At 39.6% G+C, this 19,886-nt stretch overlaps 1 long non-coding RNA gene across 3 annotated transcripts in view; it reads left to right on the forward strand.

The window, feature by feature from the left end:
• LOC116790564 overlaps window positions 1-19,886 on the forward strand; it is a 103,658-nt gene that overhangs the window by 17,409 nt on the left and 66,363 nt on the right. For all 3 annotated transcript variants that reach the window (XR_004358402.1, XR_004358401.1, XR_004358403.1), the window contains one exon: window positions 7,578-7,767. This is a non-coding gene — a long non-coding RNA (uncharacterized LOC116790564). The remainder of the gene's footprint in view (window positions 1-7,577; window positions 7,768-19,886) is intronic.

The raw sequence follows: 19,886 nt of genomic DNA on the forward strand, positions 1-19,886 counted from the left end.
CTGAGCTATTTTGGATAATTCTGTGACTGTATCAGTCTGGTGCTCTGTGTCTTCATCTTGGCTGTTAGATACAGTTTTGCCGCCTCTCCCCTCTCAAAAAGATAGATGAGGAACCACACAAGGCTTATTGCATTTTTGAAGCTGTTTCATACAAGGAATGACAAAGTAGACAAGCAGTCTTCATCTTGGAAGAGAGATAACTGAAGTGGTATGAAATAGTGAGCCTTTAAAATAATAATAAGAAAATAGATGGTGAGTAGGGAAGGATTAGTAAATGTTTCTCCCAGAGGGGATAATATTTGGAAGTGGATTTTAAAACCAAAAAGCAATGGTCTTTTTTTTCCCCAGGCCCATAATTAATTTGACTTGCTGCTCAAAAACATTGTGGATACCAAAAATATAGGTGGATTAAACACAGTATTACAAAGGCAAGTTCATGAAAGAAAATACTGTAAGAGGCTGTAAAAAATAAAGATACCATGTCTGGCTCAGGTAGTTTGAAGGGTTTGCTAAAGATGAAATAAGCTTGCAGTGGTTTTATATTCTTCTCCTAAACCATTGTCAGAGATCGTGTGCTGTGTTCCATGGACCTTTGGTCTGACCAAGACAGCAGAGCCATGTCGTCAGTAGAACAGCAATACAATACAGCAGTGGCTGAAAAATCCCAAACTCTACCACTGTATACAGGCTAAAATCAGACTTATATGTGTGCTGTAGCCATTTACATACCTGGAGTATTTGGCTGACGAGGAAAGCAATGATGTTCTGAACGGCCCTGACTCTTTTATGGCCATATTTCTCTTTTTTTATTTTGAACTGTGAGATTATTGCACTCCCTTTATCTGAAGACCAGTGACCTGTGAACCTGGTTACTGTTCAGGTTCCCCTGGAGACCTGGATTTAGAAGGCCTTCTGTATAGAACAACTATACTCCTTTCTGTCTTGCACCTGGTGAACTCTGGAAAGCGGGACGACCTGTGCTTGGCAGCCTGCACAGTATGGCTAAACAGTGGATGCTCTCACCCAGGCTCCTCTGCCTCTCTTAGGAGCTGTGCTACTCTGGCAGAGGTACTTCTGTGTGTATTGGAAATGGAAAGATTATCCTTCTCCATGGAGCCCGTTTCAGTTTTGTGGAAATACTTCAATGATCTTGCTGCCATTGCTTGTGCTCTTTTCTTTCACAAACACTCCAGCAGATTGCAAGGCTCTGATTATCAGGACAGAGAGATTGATTTCCCTGGGAGGCAGTGAGGTATGCAAAGTGATGTGTTTCCATGGCCTCTGTTAGTGAGCAGATGGGCTGCTGCTTCTCATAATAATTGGACTACTTCAGACAACTGTGGCTTCATTCCCGAGTATTAATCCGTCGACTTTGAGACTGGAGCTCACAAAGAGATGGTTTACCATGACCAGGTGGTCTAGGCAAATGCAGCTATTGAGGTGTTGAGTGGATTTTTTTGTTTGTACAGATCTTCCTGTTTGGACATCCAGTAGCCTCAAAGAGTCCAGCTGGAGCCCAAAACTCCAGCTCATCCTAATCATCTTGCAGGTGTCCTACACAGATGGAGATGTCATGGAAGTGCTCTTGAAGCACCCCTCCCTGTCTAACTGCCCTCATTTCTATCTTCTCAATGTTCTGATACAGTAGCTGGGCTCCTGCCAGCACAGCCAGCCAGAGAAATCTTGGGAAAGCCAGGAGAGAGCATTCTCTGTAACGGGGAGAGAACAAAGATCTAAGTTTTGAGCAAATGTTTCCTGTTTGTCTGGAAGTCTGTTATTGTGCCCCTCCCACCCAATGAGGAAAAAAACCACTCCAATTTCTAAAATTTCTAAAGGACAGATGATTCAGCTATCAGCCACATATTGCTGTTGATGAAACTGCAACTATTAGGCACTGATCTATCTTGAAAGGACTATGAAGAATTGTTACACTGCATACAAAAATATTTTGACCCTAATAAAACAAGAGCTTAGTTGACAGACAAGGGGCTGCCTTTCTACCTCTGCTTTAAAACACTTTGTAATGCCTTCTGTATATAATTTAGTGCTATTTTTTTCCATACCATCAGTCTATTAAACTCAGAAATAATCTCAAGTAGTTTGGAATTTCTTCCAAATCTATTTTTAGCACAAAAAATATTATCCAACCTGTTGGAACTATTTGTTTATGATCAAGTATTCCTTCTTCAGGAGTTTGCAAGAGACAAAGCTTCTGACATGGAATTTAGGGTAATATAAGAGGTGAATGTAAATGACCTTTTTCTGTGCTCCTTAAGAAGAGAGGAACAAGCTGGTGTGAGAGAATCCTCCAAAAAAGCAGAAGATTGAAATCTACCATCTGAATTAGTCAGAAAAATGTCCTTAGTCCTTGTCTCCCACATCCCAGCTGCTCTGGGTATCGTGTATTTACTCTTTGCTGTTGTGGCTTTTGCACAGACACTGAAATCTTCATGGAAAAAGAAAATTACACAGTTGTGTGCTGATGGAGACACAGGAGAGAGGGAAGGTCCTCTGTTATACATAACTACTAATACAGTGTGGGACTGCACTAGCAGGTCTGATACCTACTCTGGGATAAAATGTCACAAACAGAGCATCACAGAACTGTAAAATGGAGAAGTGGAGGTGCTGGGACTCGAGTTGGTAGCACCCTCACCATGTGAACCGCTCAGCTGCTCGCAGTTCTGAGACTGCTGTGTTTATAGAAACACTTTCGTCTTCTTGACTTCTGGAGGGAGACTTGTTAAGAACCTATTTACTCTTTACGGGACAGGAAAAAAGCTCTAGCAATTGTTCTGCTACACATGTTAAGTTGCAGTTATGCTGAATTCCAATGGAAAAATCAAATCATCAGCCTGTGTTTAAAATTCTGGTTCTACCTTGTATTGAATGTGTCTATTATAATACCCTTTCTTCTTGCTCTCACACACAGCAGGAGTTTTTTACAGTCCATTTCACTAAAGCATCCTGGAGAAAGCTGACCTCCCGACCTTATTTAAACTGTGCTCTTCAGTAATACTCCTCTCATTTCACTGGTAGATGAAATGAGCAGCAAGGGGCACACACAGCCCACATCCTTATGGACGAATTAGGATTGTGCCATATTCCTGCATAGTTCTGACGACTTCAGCTGATAAATGTACAATGACAGGATCCTTTTAGGAAGCTTTATTTTATACGTTCCCAAAAGATATTGCAGCCATACGAATTTACTGAGGGATCCTAAGAGAACAGCCACGATGTGAATGACTTCAGACAGCATCCTACCTCATGTCATAGCAGAGGAGGTTGTGCAAACACATCACTACCAGCACTGCTGGCACAACTGCAGTAGGTCACTTGACAAGAAATGCATTTTTGTTGTTCATCAGCCATTGAATTCCTTTAATGTAAATGTGAGCTCACTCCTAATTACAAACAGATGAATGAAATACAGAATATTGAAGAAAATGTTTCTCTCAGAGAAACAGGGTAATGGACTTGTAGTTTTCAGGAATACAGTGAACTTGTCCTGAAAGAGTTTCTTTTTTTTTTTGTGGGGGGGGGAGTCATGGGAGGAAAGCTGGATACTCCAGAACACAGTCTGATTTTTGTTCAAATATACAGGTAATGATGAACACAAACGTGGATGTTGGCTTGTGGTTATAACAGGATCTGGTTTTTCTGGGCTTCCAATGCTCTGAATGTGTTTAGAAAGATTTTTATTTTTTAATTTTCCCCCAGACTTTAGACAAAGTAGATATGCTACTATTAGTTTTTTTCCTTTTCCCCTCTTTTCTACCTTATAATCTTCACTGCTATTTGATTTGGTTTTCTGCCCGGACAGAAAAATTAGAGTTTTCATCTAGACAGAAGAACTTTACTCTTTCAGAAGACAGTTATTTAAAGCAGAACGTTGGAACAACATTTATCAGTGTTATGTGTACTACTCACCCAGTCTAGGTACAGTCAAAACTCTCTTGTTCCTTACCTGTTACTTAGGACCGGAGTAAAATATGGTCCCTCTCAGTGAGTGTTTACAGCCTGATTTAAAACACTGTTCACAGTAATGCTGCAAAATGCATCTTCCTGTACAGCTTTAGGCTGCTGCCACCATGCACAGACATGGCTGCAAAGGCTCCTGATTTAAATTCTCCCCACTGTATGTGAGCTGAGAACTGCTGCCTGGATGCATGGAAAACCTCATGGATACAGGGAATACCATTCTGACTGAGCACTCTCTTATGGTTAACTCGTGCAGTACTTAAAGCACTGCCATCACAAGGTTATATTTTGGGTCTGGTTTATAGGATAGGCCTATTTTTTTGGAACATCCACTTTATGTGGACGATTTTGTTTCAAGGAAGCTAAGGTGAGGTGGATGGATATAGCCAGATGAATCCCTCAGTTGAATTTTTATAATGTGGGATTTTTTTGTGTACTTGAAAACAAAACAACTGCCCTTAATTATTGTTTCCTTAACAAGCGAAGTGGTTTAGATGTACAGTGTATCAAAGCAGCTGTTGAGAAGGCTCTGATGTGTAATAGCACAAGAAGGCAGGATGGCAAATAAAATTTTCAATAGCATGAAAATTATTGTAGAGATAAGGGGAAAGAAGATGAGAAGGGTGTTGGGAAAGTGAATTGTAGTATCATTGTTAAGAACAGAAAGTTGTATTTTCAGAGGAAAAATACTAAGGAGCTAGAGGAACTGAACATCTGAAGAATATCCTTCAAGAAAAGACATAATATCAGAGAGAAAGAGTTGCAGTTAATGGGGAAAAGCTGACTTTATTGGCATGTGGTTAAAATCTTGTTTGTGAGCTACATTGTGGCTTGATTTACATCCTGTGCCACTTACTAAAGGCACTAGGGTTTCACAGGATGTAAATTAGACCAAATACTGTGTCCTGATTTACTGAGACAAATTAGTTTTGTTGGAGATTGGAAAGCTTTTACTGTCCTTGATGAGAACAGCTGTTGGAAAAAGGGGAGTAAGCCTCAAGTGAGGCTGGAGGTGATGTGAAGGTGGAAAGGGATGTTGAGTTAGCAGGACAGAAATACTGCAGTACCAAAGGTCAGTGTTGAGGGCCTTTTCCATGGCTGGATGAAGGCAAGCGAGGCGTTCCTAAAGTCAGGAGTCACTGAAGTAGTAGCAGAAACGTAAGAGATGGTTGCAATTTGCTGGCGGTTATTGGGAGCACTGAGGTATCTACTGAAAAACTAGAGAAGAGTTTAGCTTCTTTTCTCTTTATGTAGGTGTGTACTGAAGGCAAGCAGAAGGGTTAACTTGTTTAGGCCAAATCATCCCCTGCTGCAGATTTAATTGAGATCAGCAGAATGTCGCCGCTTCCAAGAGAGTTGTGCAGATTTACACCAGTGCGGGTTTGGGACTCAGCCTTTCATCTCTATATTTTCTCAAATAAATAGTCCATAGTTAGACAACAGACTTGAAAGATAAGTCAGGAAAACACACCAGAATATTAATGCCCTTGTTGGAATGATTTGTATTTTGCCTCTCAGAGAAATTTGGGAGGAAAATGCAGCAAATGAAAAAAGTAATTACTATATTATTAAAAACACCAGCAAGCACCCTAAAACCTGCAGCTGGATTCCTACTAAAAATCAAAGATATTGTGAAGCTGGATCTGAAGCTCTGAAAATTATTATGCAAAGAGAAGTGTAAATCTTAAGGCTAGTATAGGATGACAGTTTAGTCAATAGCAGGTGAAAAATCAAAATGAAAGTGCTGTGAACTTCACAGTGAGGCAAAATAATAATATACATTTATCTAGCACTTACCATTTCCAAATTGTATGACCATAAAATAATGCAGAAAGTTGCATTGATCCTGGATGCATGGAAAGGAAGAAAGGCCATAGCATATTTCTAGAGCCTCTGCAGCTATGAACAAGCTGATGTTAAACTGGAGGTCTGCATTAGAGAGACACTGTGAATTATGGATAATTTAAAAAAGTAAGAAGGAATGAATGCTTTCTGTCTAGATTTAATAAAAAATAACATGTACTGGGATTAGATTGAGCAGCCCTTGGAAAACAAAGTGATTGGTGTTTGAGACTGAAATGGAGGTAACTGGCATGTTTTGAGAGAATAAATTGGCAAACAACAGAATATGTCTTTCTGAACTAAAAATTAACTGTGCTCTTAAAAATTGTTTTAAAGACATTTAAGGAAATACACTGATAAGGAGCACCCATCATCCTGAGATACTCAGTGTGTGTTTGCCCACCAGCCCCTCCTGCCAGGGCCCCCCGTGCCCTGCTGGGGGATACAGGGCAAGCAGGGACAGGCAAAACTGGCCTTCTTCATCAGCATCCATGGAACAGCAGCTGAAGGCCTGGGGTCAAAATGTCCACTGCCTGCAGACTGTATTATATCTCATGCTCATGTACAGACTTGACTGGGGGGGAAAAATCTGAACAAAATGGTGATGATCCATCCAAGTAATTAGAGATGTGACTGATCTCCCTGGGGCTAATTCTGTATATAAAGTTCAGTGTATGCCTAGAGGGTTTCCTGAATACATTCAGAAAGTTCATTCACTCTTAAACTTGAGAAATAAATCAGGGTAAAAGCACAGTAATTGGCAGCTCTTAGGTTTGACTTGCTTTCTGACATTGCCAGTTGACTTCACCATGGGAAGGAGGGATGAAGGCAAGACCCAAGTTCTCAGAAAAGGGACTGTGTTCAGAGGGCTCTGTGGTGAATTTGTACATTTGCAACCTCAGACAAATTTATTTTTGTAGTTGCCAAATGTGAGGGCTTTTCATAAGCGCCATCTGTGGAATGAAAGGCAATCCAGGCTAAAATGTGCAGTTGCAAATATTAGAAAATATGGCTATTATAAAAAGTCATAAGAACTTTATGCAAATGTTCCATCTCAGGGAAGGGCCAGATTCCAATATCACGCATGATGCACAGGAACAGATTTTTCTTAGGTATGCCGGGATGCCCACACTGCGCCTGAGATTAGAATCTGTCCCAAAAATGGATTATTGGGATATGAAAGAGCCAATGATGAGGAAAATCAGATTTTACTGAGCTGGTTTTTTTTTTCTCCTCTCCCTTACTCTGTGAGAGTTGGCTTTCATCATAGTTCTTGATCTTTGTAATTCATTAGGAAAATTGGCAATAAAAATAACGACAAAATGTAAAAACTAATTTTCCTCTTTAAGAAATTCACATCATCAAATTAGGACAGAGAAGTGATCTCTCTAATCCAGTTGCTCAGAGCAACTGGTAAATTTTGACTCCATGGAGCATTACCTGAGAAGCAAACAACAGTGACTCCATTACCGGGGGATTCCCCTGGGGTGGCGTTATCAGGGACTGGTAGCAGCACAGTTTTGGTGGTGTGGAGGTTGCGTGCAGGTTAATTTACTCTGCAAATCCTATTATCAGCAGATCTTCATTTATTTAAATTTATTATCTTTATTTCCCCCCCCCCCCCCTTATCCAAATACTGTCTTTTGTTCTTGTCTCTTTGGGGAGGAGAGACGGGATTCGGATACAAGCCATAATTATTCTGGGAAAATCACCCTGCAGCATTGATTTATATGCAAAATTTTACCTTGTAGCAGCTTGACACCTACACAAGACTAAGAAGGCAAAGGCTACAGAGCAGAAGGCTCTTAAAGGCAAAGGCTTCTTAAATGAAATATTGACGGTCCTCACCTCTTGTCTTCAGTTGTCAGTGACCCAGGGTTAGCAAGAGAAGTTGGTACAGCCATTCCATTCTCATCTCCAGAGTAACCCAGCACAGGCTAGGTAAGAAAATCTCCTTGGATAGGGGATGTTTGATTTTCTAACATGGGATGGTGAGGGGTGCAGTGAACCAAGCTCCCATTCACTGCCCAGGGGCAGAGCTGAAGGAGCCCTGAGTTAGAAAGCCCCTCGTGACTCCTTCAACATTGAGCAGGAACTGCAGCATGTTTCCATGGTTTTGGATTGAGATGTTTTCTTGGAATGCTGAGGGATGTCTGATGTTTTGAAGTTTAGAGTGTTCCTAATGACTTACACAAAAATCACAATATCAGTTGGTTCTGAAAATTAGGCCCTTGGTCCAAATGGCCAGGTAGGAAAGAAAGGACCAGACCCCTCAAAGTGTTTTGTTGGATCATTATGGTATGTTGTGAAAAATAACTGATGCCCGGTTTTGCCTACCCAAGGCTGGAGCCAGGCTTCCTCTGAGGGCTGCCTGGAGCTGCAGACCACCAAGCTCCCTCTGGCAGCAGACTCCTCAGAGCAGCAATTAAGGAATCCTGCTGATGATACTTTGCTGTCATTGTGAATGCACTGTGAAAATCTTTTAAGCCAGAGTGACAACTTCTGAAGTCATGGGGCAACAAGGACTGGAGCAGTCAGTGCTTCACTCATTCCATCCAATCACCAGGAGCAGGATCTTTTCCAGGAATAAGTTCCTTTTCTGTTCCTTCTGCCTTCTCTGTGGCCCTGATTTACCTTTCATCTTCTGAGCAGCAGAGCCTGGTTTTCTCCACACCAGCAGGAAGCATCCAGGTGGTTCTTCCTCCTCTCCATCCAGGCAAATTTCTACCAAAGGAACAAACAAAACATAATTACAAAAGCTTGGAGCTTCATTAAAAACATCTCAGATTTTAGTAACCCAAGTACTGGCCTGCTATTTTTCAAGCTTTTTTCTAGATGACAGTGATAGTTGAGTGTCACATTATTACAGCAATTGGTTTATTTTTAACCAGAAAAAAAATTGTCTTTATTTTATACTTGAAAATTATTACAACTTTTTTTAAATCTTCCAAAATTCAGGTGAGGGATGTATGTGTGGTACTAAATTGCTAGGTAGAAGAGTTTATAATAGGAAGCAGTAGACCAGCCTGTTTTTATCTAGGGAAAAAAGTACTCTCTTTGACTTTAAAAGAAAAAAAATGAAATAACACAAAGTAAATCTGGAGGGGAAAAAAATCCTGCTGAAATCAAACTCTTATTGATTGGCCAAACAGCAAAGTGCACACTCATATCTGTCAAAAAATAATTTCAGGCTAACACAAATTCATTGAAAACATCTGCTCCTCTAATTAGCATACTAGGTCTTTATCATCCTTACTTGTTCGAAATTCCAAACTGCTTCATTACAACAGGAGGTATTGTGATGTAGAAAAGTTCAACCAGGATGAAAAAGCAGCTATCACTATTGATTTTTAAAAAATCAAATATTAAATATGAATATATTTCTGTGTTTTATAGTAACAATAAAAATATTGTAACAATAAAAATTAGAAGTATTATTAGGTCATATATGTCAGGAACAACACAAAGTACAAATCTACAACAGAAGTTTCATCTAATAATAAAATTTCCTCTAATAATAAAATTTCCTCTAATAATAAAATTTCAAACTCTTTTCTAGTTGTAAATATTTGAAAAGTATCCATTAGCCCCTCCAATTCCTCTTTTAATGGGGCATTTTGGAAAATGTTCTGTTTGATTCTCAGAATGTTTTTTACTGCCTGTGAAATACAAATCCCAGAGCCCAGCCTGTTAACCAGCAGCCTCTGTTTCCTGTGAAATCCTGCTATGGTGTTAAACATATCTCTGGGTGAACTGTCACTGTGAACAGAGCAGGGCCATGGGACACCACAACGAGAGTGTAGCCAGCTCAATCCCTTCTATTTTGTCCTGCATATTATTCTTCTGGATTGTATCAAGCTCTAGACTCTGGCTTTTAGCATTTCAGCTACTTGCTGATCTAGAACATTGCCAAATATGGATACTTTTGACTAAAGGTGGAAGCAACTTTGCAAACAGAATTATGAAATTGTGCCATTTAGGGCTGCACAGCCCTGTCTCAGCGGGGACAATGAGGAATGTAACAATGGCTACACAGGGGAGAAAAATGTGTCTCTGCTCAACCCAAACCTTGGCCAGCATCTCAAAAAACCTCACTGTGGACAAAGTGAGCTGAGCCAGAGAGCTGCTGAGATCTGTATCATCTCCTCTGATGACTGAATTTATTTCTCTAGGCAGGTCATGTAACATGGATCAAACTCTCCTTTGTTGTAAACCCATGACACTTCATGTGTTTCATTGTACGTCTGTCAGCTGAGGAATTTACCCAAATTCTGTCTCTGGAATGTGTCAAGCTGGTGAATGAACTCAGAATTATCCCTCCAATACTATAGGTTCACAAGACATTTTGGACTTCGGAAATTAAAACCTGCTACCAGGCTGATAAAAACGACTCCTTGACTCCCACGCTACCGCTTTTAAGAATAATGCCAATTTAATATTGAGTAGAGATATGTCACTCTGACCCTAAATGAGTACAAATGAGAAAAATATTATTACCAGTAAGCATGAAGATATGTTCCACCATTGTTAACAGAAAGACAAGACTGGCTACATTTATGACTGTTTCCTTTCACAGCTCTGTCAGGGATATAATTTCAAAAACTTTCTATATGCTAGGTGTTCTGTTGTGGGGTTTTTTTCTCTTTCTCTAGGCTTGCACAGATTTTAGACTACTTCACCTAAAAGAAAAATTTATTCAAGGTGAAATATTCCTTTAGATTGAGTCACATCTAGTCTAGTAGGAAAATTTGTGCTTAATAGCTTCTTTTGTTATTATCACTTTTTCTGAACAATGGGAACTTTTTGTTTTACTTTCTTCAGTAATTTTGTTTATTGAGAGTTATGTTATTTTAAATTATTGTTCCTTTACTTGGGGGAAGGGTTGTCAGTAAAAGAGAGACAATCTATTGGTGTTGCACATGCAAACACACCTTTGCTGGGGCTATGGGTGACACTGCACAACTCTGAATGTTCTTGAACTGTTGCTGTTGGTAATAAGGGTAGATACAAAGCTCTTCTGGGGCAAGAGAAATTTATTTCATCACATTTTCCAAAAGTTACTGCTTTGGGGAGTGGAGCCTGGGGGATGATGGAGCCAGAAGCCTGCTTTATTCTTTGTTGATGGTATCAAGTTTTAAAACAGTCACATCTGAGCATAAAAAATTACCCCGTGATCAGTATATTACTGCAGTTCTTGGACAGTGTAACTGGTAGTGGAAGCACACTGCTAGGACGTCTCTAAAGCATACCCCCTGTGACATGCAGATAAATCCCACAGCATGGGAAAGCTGAAGGAAAGTGTCAGACTGCATTTATTTTAACTTTTTCTTCTGTGCAATTCAATTGAGCTAGTGGAAGGAATGACTGCTCCAGCATCCCCTTCCAGCTGCAGATTTCTTACTCCCAAAGGCCTCTCCCAGACAGGGAGCAGGGCAGCAGGAGGTGCTAAAAGCCACTAATTAGGACTGTGATTAACAGATAAGGATACATGATAAATCCTCTCCTCCTTCAGGATTCAAATATACTATTTCGGCTGTAGTTCCTGTTAGCATTAAGTCCAGTATTACCCTCCTCGGATGTTGCCTAGAAGTAAAACTGTAGTATTTTTAACAGTAAAGCATTTTATGTGCAGCTGCATGGAAGCAGCAAAGGAATTGGCTGGTCAGACTCACCTCTGCCTGCTGTAGCTGCCTCTGCTCTCTGAGGAAATGAGGATTCAGGGATCATCTGGCAGAGCTGTGCAATCGAGAAGAGCTTTTGAAAGCAGCCAAGTTTGCCTTTCAGGAGGAGAGAACCTGAGTGGAACTTCAGGGACAGAGATTCTGCATGGTTTGACATCATTTAGGAGAGGTAGCTGGTTTCATCAACAGCTTCCAGACCCTTGAACAAAGTTTTAAGGGAAGGAAGGCACTTCAGCCCAAAAGATCTGGTAGCAGGAGAGCTGCACACTTTAAGATGTGAGCAATAGCTTGCAAGAGGTGCAACTCCTAGCAAAATGCAATATCTAGATTTGAGTATAATTCTGAGAGGAGAAAAGTGTAATTTTTAATTGGATGGTAGACAGTTTACTGACAATTTTATGTAGGAAAAATAATGTGCTGCAGAGATAAAAAATAAATGAGACTGGGTGCTGTGTAAGGCTTGGCTGAAGGGAACCTACTGTAGGAAGAGAAAACTGAAGTGATAGTTATCTTAATCCATTACTAAAATGTGTCTTTAATATTTTCATATATCACTTTCTTCTTCTTGACATCCTCATTATTTGTGCTGAACACACTTGCGATGCTCAAAGCAACACCTCAGCCTACCAGGGTTGGAGGAGGGGAACTCTGAAAGGTTAGGTGGATGAGAAGAGATATTTCTTTTTGCTGCTGTGGCAAAGCTGGTGCCAGCTGCCCTGTTCGCTGCTCATTTGCCTTGATGAGGGCTTGTTAAGCGCTAGGCAGGGCTCGCAGCGCTCCTGCCCTTCGGGAAGCAGCGCTCCAGGGAGAGCCCGCACACGGCACCGGGCAGCGATCAGCTGAGAGAAGCAATCAAACCCCGATGCCTCATTTCCAGAACTGAACTAACCCTAATAATACCTGTTACAGAAGTGTCGCCTTCTTGATCTATTTATTTTCTTATTTCAGTGGGGAGATAACCCTGGCTTTCTCGTCATTCCTAGTGGTGGTTCAGGTATGCAGTTAATGCAGCATACCTAACTGAGGGTTGAGCCTAATTTACTCCAGTTCACAACTGCAGCCCCTCTAGATTAGGAGGGTAACTTTGTTCTTATTTTGAGGCCTCTGATATAACATTTCGGCTGTCCTTTCTGTAATCTAAAGATTTGGATCAGTGCTTGGCTGGCCATGCAACTGTATAGTCTTTGTAAGTTGGAGTGTGGTGTTTTTGTTCTCTTAGGTTAAGTGGGGGATTTTTGATGAAAAAGAAAACTGTATGTTTTATGGAGGCACTCTGCTGCCGCTGAACACAGCCTGGATGAACATTTGAAAATACCAGAGAACTGACAGGGTAAATCTTGCAGTGCTAAGAGCTTCTCACTGTTACAGTTTAAATTGTTGCTCATAACTTTGAGAGCCAATCCTGAAAGTTCCGCAACCTGATGCTGCTAAAATTGGTGTGCTTGAGTCTGAACAGAAGCTCTGCTGCTTCAGTGATTAAGGAGAGATATTTCTTACACGAAAAATACTGTGTTGAACATCAGAAAGCCAAGTTATATCAGTTTAATATTAAATTAATGTTGGTTCTTACACATCATTATCTCCTACCATACGCCGTGCAGCTGTTCATGAAATCTGCACCCTGTCTATAGTTTGTGACGTATCTTGACAAATACTTTAACAAAAAACCACCCTGTCTAACGTTGTGGTCATCAATTTAGAATGTTTTATGTTTCCTTGTTAATAAATATACATCTTCCTTTGTATATATATATATTCCAGCAGTGTCCCCTGTATGTTCTAACAGTTACCCACATTTAATACTCCTTCATGACCTATAGGAATGTAAGGAGCAGTGAAAATGCACTTGGCACTTGTACATGTCATGGTCCAGTTTAATCTTTTACGACTGAAAGAAGCTGAACATATAAAATAAATATACTGCAATACTTTTTTCTTATTCTGGAAAATACTGTTCAAATTCTATGTGCTGGAAATATCATCTTTTACTGCTCTATAGAGGACTGTCTTCAGCCACATCCTTGGGGGTGTTGGGGTTCTTCTGACACAGGAAGATGACCACAGTCCTAGAATTAGTAGCAATCCTCCCTGGGTTCCTATATGCCTTCAATTTTTCCAATTTATATGTGCACTGTTTTTTAAACTTAAAATGTTGTCCTCCTGGTAGGTTATTGGATGCAGATCCCAGTCAGTGGAATTACTCTTGGCTGGGAACTAGAGAGAAACAGGTTGATGAAGGTGTGCAAACTTTTCTAAGAAAGCCAGAGATGTGACTTTTAACCTGCACAGTTGGTTCCATACTGAAAACAGTCCCTTTGAAAGCTTAAATGAAGATTAGATATATTCAGGTATGACATGTGAATACGAGAGAACTGCTGTTTCTAGGATGCCAAGTCCAACAGATTTTGGAAATTATACTACTCTTTGCCTGGAGACTGATTACTCTGAAAAGTATACTTAGAGGCTATTTGGAACTCTTGCTCACTGACTGGGAATCATGGCATTTTCTACCTGCAGTCTCCTGTTTTCTTCTCTCCAAGAGCTCTAGGGAAAAAGAAAAGCAGCATTCATTTGGAGAAATTGTTTCCCCCTTCTCTGTAAATTAACTTCACCAGTTAGAAATTAGTGTCTTCATTAGTATCTGAAGTTCCTCACTGTTGAAAAGCTTTGTTTCTGTTTGGTTTTGGCTTCATTTCTAGTAGGAGAATAGTGAAATAAAAGTTCATTTTTAGGGATTATACTTCCTTGTTCTCCCTGACCTGTCATAATTGTGTAAGGATTGAGACAAATTTTCTTCTTTCTGTTCTTGGAATGGAATCAGCAGCAGTATAACTGATAACAAAATGGCATTGGCTCTGGCTCTGGCATTAGGACCATTCTTATGAGAAGAAATGGTCATTTATTCAGGGGATGAGCCAGTACCAACAGCAGTGATGTATTTTTCTACGTAGACAAATGAACTGTGAAGTGAAGGTTCGTTAAGCAAAGGATATTGAGTATGCAGAAAACTGTGAAAGTTATCAAATACAATGTAGATGAAAGGGATTTAGAAAAGTGTTGGCATCATAGAGCCAATAGCTTTTCAGAAGCAAATATTTGTCAGCGCTTTGGAAGTATTTTTATTTCATTCTTAATCTCCAACTATTTCTTAGTAACCTCTTACCTATTGTAAAGTTGCAGGGTCGGCAACTTTCAAGTGTAGCATCAGCCTGGTTCCCAGAGTGGCAACAGGGACCTACTGGGAAGGGTAATGACTAGTGGGAATAAGGACAGTGGAATTTGGCCCTAAATTAATGCCTCTTGTAGCCTTGAGGGTTTGTGTGCATTGCCAGCCTAAGCTATTGCTTCTCAAGGCCTGTTTTGTATATTGATTGCAAAGATTTGTTTTAAATCTCCTCTGATAGCCATCGTAAATCACTGCCTTAGCTTTTAATTATTGTCTCAGCCACTGGTTTTCTGAATTATATTCAGTGTCAGTAGTTTGGGGGCTTTAGTCTGAATTCCGAAAAGTCACATTTAAATATAAGGTGTCTCAGGTTCAGTTGATCTGAGAAATGAAAGCTCTGAGAGGATGTAAGAAAATTCAGCTGATATTTTAGTGAGAGGGTGTCAGAGAGAGACTAAAAAACGAGAATGAAATAGTTCAAGTTATGTATGGACTGATACATTTACTTCAGATCATGAGGCACAATTTCTTCCTAATGTAATTTTTAACTTTTTTCTTTTCTTCATTTCTCAAGGGATACATTTTTTCAGGCAAAAATAAAAAAAGAAATGGTATAGTGCTCTTACTCCGTAATATTCATTTGGCTCAATTAGCATGAATTTTGAGTATGTAATTTGCATTTAAAAAAGATAAAAGATTGGCTTTTACATGTATTTTCCTTAACAAAGTCTCAAAGTTCTACAAACTAGTTTTGCATCTACGATTTAAAGTTTAGCTTAGGGCTTTTTTAAAAAATCAGGGGAGGATTTGAGGTCTAACAAAACCATTAATGAAAATGCAGATAAATTGTTGAAGGTGTATTTTTACTGATATGGTATACAAATTTGTTTTGTTCTCTTTGATTTTTAAGAAATGAGCTAGGCTCAGGTAACGGTAGAGTTAAAGTACAGAATTTAACAAAAAAGAAACATTCCTTTTTGGGATGAAAATGAGGAGCCTGATTTATAGCTTTTAGTATGCTCTAACAGTATCTTGACAATATTCTGTATTTGGAAAGTCCTGGGAGATAACACCACAAGCATTCTGGGATCACAGTCTCTGACAGTGCCATGAACACAAATGGTCACTGCAGGCTGAACAGAATGGAGGTGGTTGTATATTTGATGCTCTGTGCACACTGTGGCATATAAGGCTTTGTCATGGGAAAACAGGGAACACACCTTATATGCATAGCAACTAATTTATTGTTAATCTAGTGAAAGAATGATTACTAATCCAGATCTACTTATTGTAGAAGACAAATAAAGAAAAGAAAGCAATCTCAGGAAAGTTTTCTAGTAATGAAAGGGTTCCAATTGTTGCATGCTCCTTAGTACCCACCCTCTTCTCTCCAGTGTGTTATGGTTGTCCTTCCATGGCTCCCAAGCCTGAGCACTCCCCTTCCCCAAGGAGGGGGAAGGTGCTACATGAGCCATCTGCAACCTCTGGTTCTTCAGTAAGAGGAGAATTTTGATTTGGGGTGTTTCCTCTACTTTGCTCCTGAGCTTCCTAAGTTAAATAGGAGAGTCATTTCCTTTTTTTTTTTTTTTTTTTGGGGGGGGTTCCCAATTTCACCTGATGCACAGTTCTTTGTATGTGCTCTTTGTTCACATTACTGTCTGTAAGCCAGGTCCACAGTCACATTCCTTCTGTGACAGCAATTAACTATTTGTGATTATATCCCTGGGGCCTCTGCCATCATCTCATGACTGCCAATAGTTTTGAGAGCAGTTTTGGATATCTTATGAGTGACTTGGGGACACTTCATCAGAGGTTGATGTTAAATTTAGAGCATGACCATAGCATTTAGCATATGGTTCTTTCCTTTACACTCTGGTACTCATCTTACCTTCTAGAAGCTATTTCATTTATAATTTAGGAGTCTTTCTAGTGAAATAAGTAATTCTCTCACCTCCAAACACAGCCAAAACAATAAATCTAGAACTAATGGTATAATGCTTGAATCGAGTAGTGCAGAACAGCTGCAAAATGCCCTTATAATTGGTCCTGGTGATTCTCTTTCCTGGAGATTATCTACCACATGCATAAAACATGTGTGCCTGTATTTCTGTTGCTACCACCAGTTCTTGGCAGGTCTGGTTTTCTGTATATCAAATTAATGATCTGAGATTTCCTTCATAATAGTTATTTCAGTAATTTCCTTTTATCTGTTATTTTCATTCCAAATAATTTATTAAACTGATGTTCATATTCAAAACATTGGCTGCGACAAGCAAAATACTGAGCAGCTCGTGTTACCTGCAGCTGAATTCCATGTTTATGCAAACTAACAGAATATTAGAGTAGTTGTCAGTAATCAGTTGTCTGCAATGCAATGTGATAACGTTTTAATAAAGGGACTCTTTCCCTAATTCAGGATAGCAAATCAATCTTTAATGTCTGTTTCTTCTAATATGTTGGATTGCAGTAGACAATTTTTAACTGATATCTCTCTTACTCCATGGGGAAAAAGTTACGGAGAAAACAGCAAATCTGAGAAAAATATTTATAAACTGTCATACATAAGAGGAGCTGTTATATCTAAAATGCCTCATCTTTTTATAAAGTGAAATATCTACTTGGAAAAGTAATAATTACAGAAACAAAGAGGAGTATGAAACAACCCTTTTAACACTGGGGGTTAGGCTTAGAAAACACTTTTGTGCCTGTCACAGCTGACACTAATACAGAGCTGTAGTCTCAGGATTCTCTGATCTGCTGAAAGAGAGAATTGTACTCATTTTAAACCCAGCTTTAAAAAGGCTTACTTCAATAAGACATTGACTCTTGTCAGTAACCGATGAAACTTTAAACAAGATGGTACTGGAATGGTATGAAATGGTCTAACATCAAATCTGTCCCTGCAATTTTTGTTTCTTGCATCTGTATGGAAGGGAGAGAATTGTTGGATCAGTGGATCCACTTTGCTTCAGCCTGGATATATGATTTTATTTTAAATGTGTTCCGAGATTATTTCAGTAGCTGTAATCAAAGTTACATCCATGAGTTATACCAAGCTTCGGAAATGGATGTCATGGAAGCTTTGGCCCTTCTGGACAATATATTCTAGTGACTAATGAAGAGAAATTAATTTGAATAAAGTAAATAAATTCATTCTGATCACGATAATGATAAGTTGAATATTTTTCCAGAAACTGAAATTTATAATTCTGCATGACTCTAAAATGAATCATTATGTCTTGCATAAAAATATTCCTTATGAGAACTAGCCAACTGTTACAGTAGCATCTTTACTGGAAGATAAAAGAATATAAAAGGTACAGCAACACTTATAAAAGTGATGAGTTGGGTAGAAACAAGAACATTTATCCCTCCTCACAGTAGTGCCTTCCATTATGTAACACATCTAATACCATAATTCCCCTTCCCAAGCCCCAGTTAACTTTGTATTCTTTTGGTTGGATCTCCCTAATTATACAGTTCACATAGTGTCAGGAAAGCCGTTAGAATGGTTGGGCCTTTTCTTCCCATTTGGTTATCCTTCTCTTCCTTTTCCTGGAAGGACCTTTTTAAAATAACTACTTATTCCTCAAAGCTGTGTTTCCAGCCTGCTGGATGGCAATCACAGCTAACAGCTCCCTTCAGCAAACCCTGTCTCCCTCTTTAACATTGCCTCTGGAACAAGTAGTCAATTTAGGTTTGTATTAAATATGAGTTTTGAATTGGATTGTACAGTCCTCTCCTAATGTGAAAGCTGTGACTTTATAGTGGTCTTTATAACTCATCACATGTTCTCATTTCTCTACGTTCTGGGTTTATATTTATAAATCACTTTACCTTTTATAGTCTCTGTACATCTCAAAATAAATGGAAAACTAAAATTGGAGGGAAAAAGTAATTTATTTTTGAAGAATCCAGTTAGTATTTATGATGTTAGCCACTTGGCGCTTCCTTCTTTCTAGCACTCACTGTTTACGTTGCCATCCTCCTTGGTTTATTCTTTCAGCTTAATATTTCTGTGTCATTATTAAAGAGAATAGTCTTCTTTAAGATATTTTCCGTGGAAACATCAGTGCTGGAAGAAAATGTAAGGGAATGTAATACAACTACTGCTTACTTACAGTATGTTAAGTTCCAGATATTAATAAATTATTCATTTCTTCACACAGTCAGTGTCACCACAGGTACTTTTTTTTACACCTCTTCTGGTTGGAAAGATTCGGTTGTGCGTTTTCATTATTTAGTATCAGATGGAAAGGTAATTAAAGTTGGTTTTCCACTGCTTCCAGGCCAGGTCAGGACCTTGTCTCTAGTCATGGTGATTTTTCTGTTCAGGAGCCCACTGAAGGAAGGGGCCACACTGCAGCTGTGACCATGTGTGGTGCTGTGCCTTCCTGCGTGCAGCTCCTCTGGGAGTCTGGCCCTTTTTCTGTTCCTCTTATAAGCTTCCCTCTATCCAAGGGAAGAAACAATCTTCTGCCAGTGGCTCACCATGATCTGATAGGCTTGATCAGCTGGATCCTCTTGCGAGTCACAGTCGTTTCCGCATGGTTACATTTTGTGATCATCTCGTTCTTACCTGGCCATGTATGGACTGATACATTTACTTCAGATCAAACTGATTTGCACAGCAGCTGTATTTCTCATGGTCTGTTTGGGAACATTTTGTTGCCCCACAAGGTCCAAGCTCTTTGTGTCTTGGATATCAGTCTGCCAGTGAATATCAACCTCCCCAGCACTGTGCTCTTACTGCAGGACTGTTGGGCCCTGGGACTTTATACCCCACACTGTCAAGATTCCCGAGGGGGGTGTTGAGTGATGTCAGCTCTCCCTCACTGATGATGATGTTCTGCAGTACTCGGTTGCTCACTGTTGGCTGGGATCTCACCTCTTTGGAATTGCTTTTCAGTAGCATTAGGCCTCTGGAAAGCCCACAGTGCATCCCAGCCCAGTTGTTTTCTGAAATCAGGCTCACCCTCAGACACCAGGAGCAGAAGCCATCAGAAAACCTTCTTGTCAACCTCGGAGTTGTCTGTGGTTAGCCTCACGCACAGGATTTATTGCAGCATCTTTCTGTCTCTCCAGAAAGCAGAATAGAAATTTTCTCTTTCTACATTTTGAATCTTCCCAAGAAAACCAAAATTTGGGCTCAGGCAAGATATTTCTAAAATCCTTATAATATCTTTTGGGATTTTATCACCGGAATCAAATTC

Source organism: Chiroxiphia lanceolata, chromosome 8 (genome assembly GCF_009829145.1).
Source record: "Chiroxiphia lanceolata isolate bChiLan1 chromosome 8, bChiLan1.pri, whole genome shotgun sequence".
NCBI lineage: Eukaryota > Metazoa > Chordata > Aves > Passeriformes > Pipridae > Chiroxiphia > Chiroxiphia lanceolata.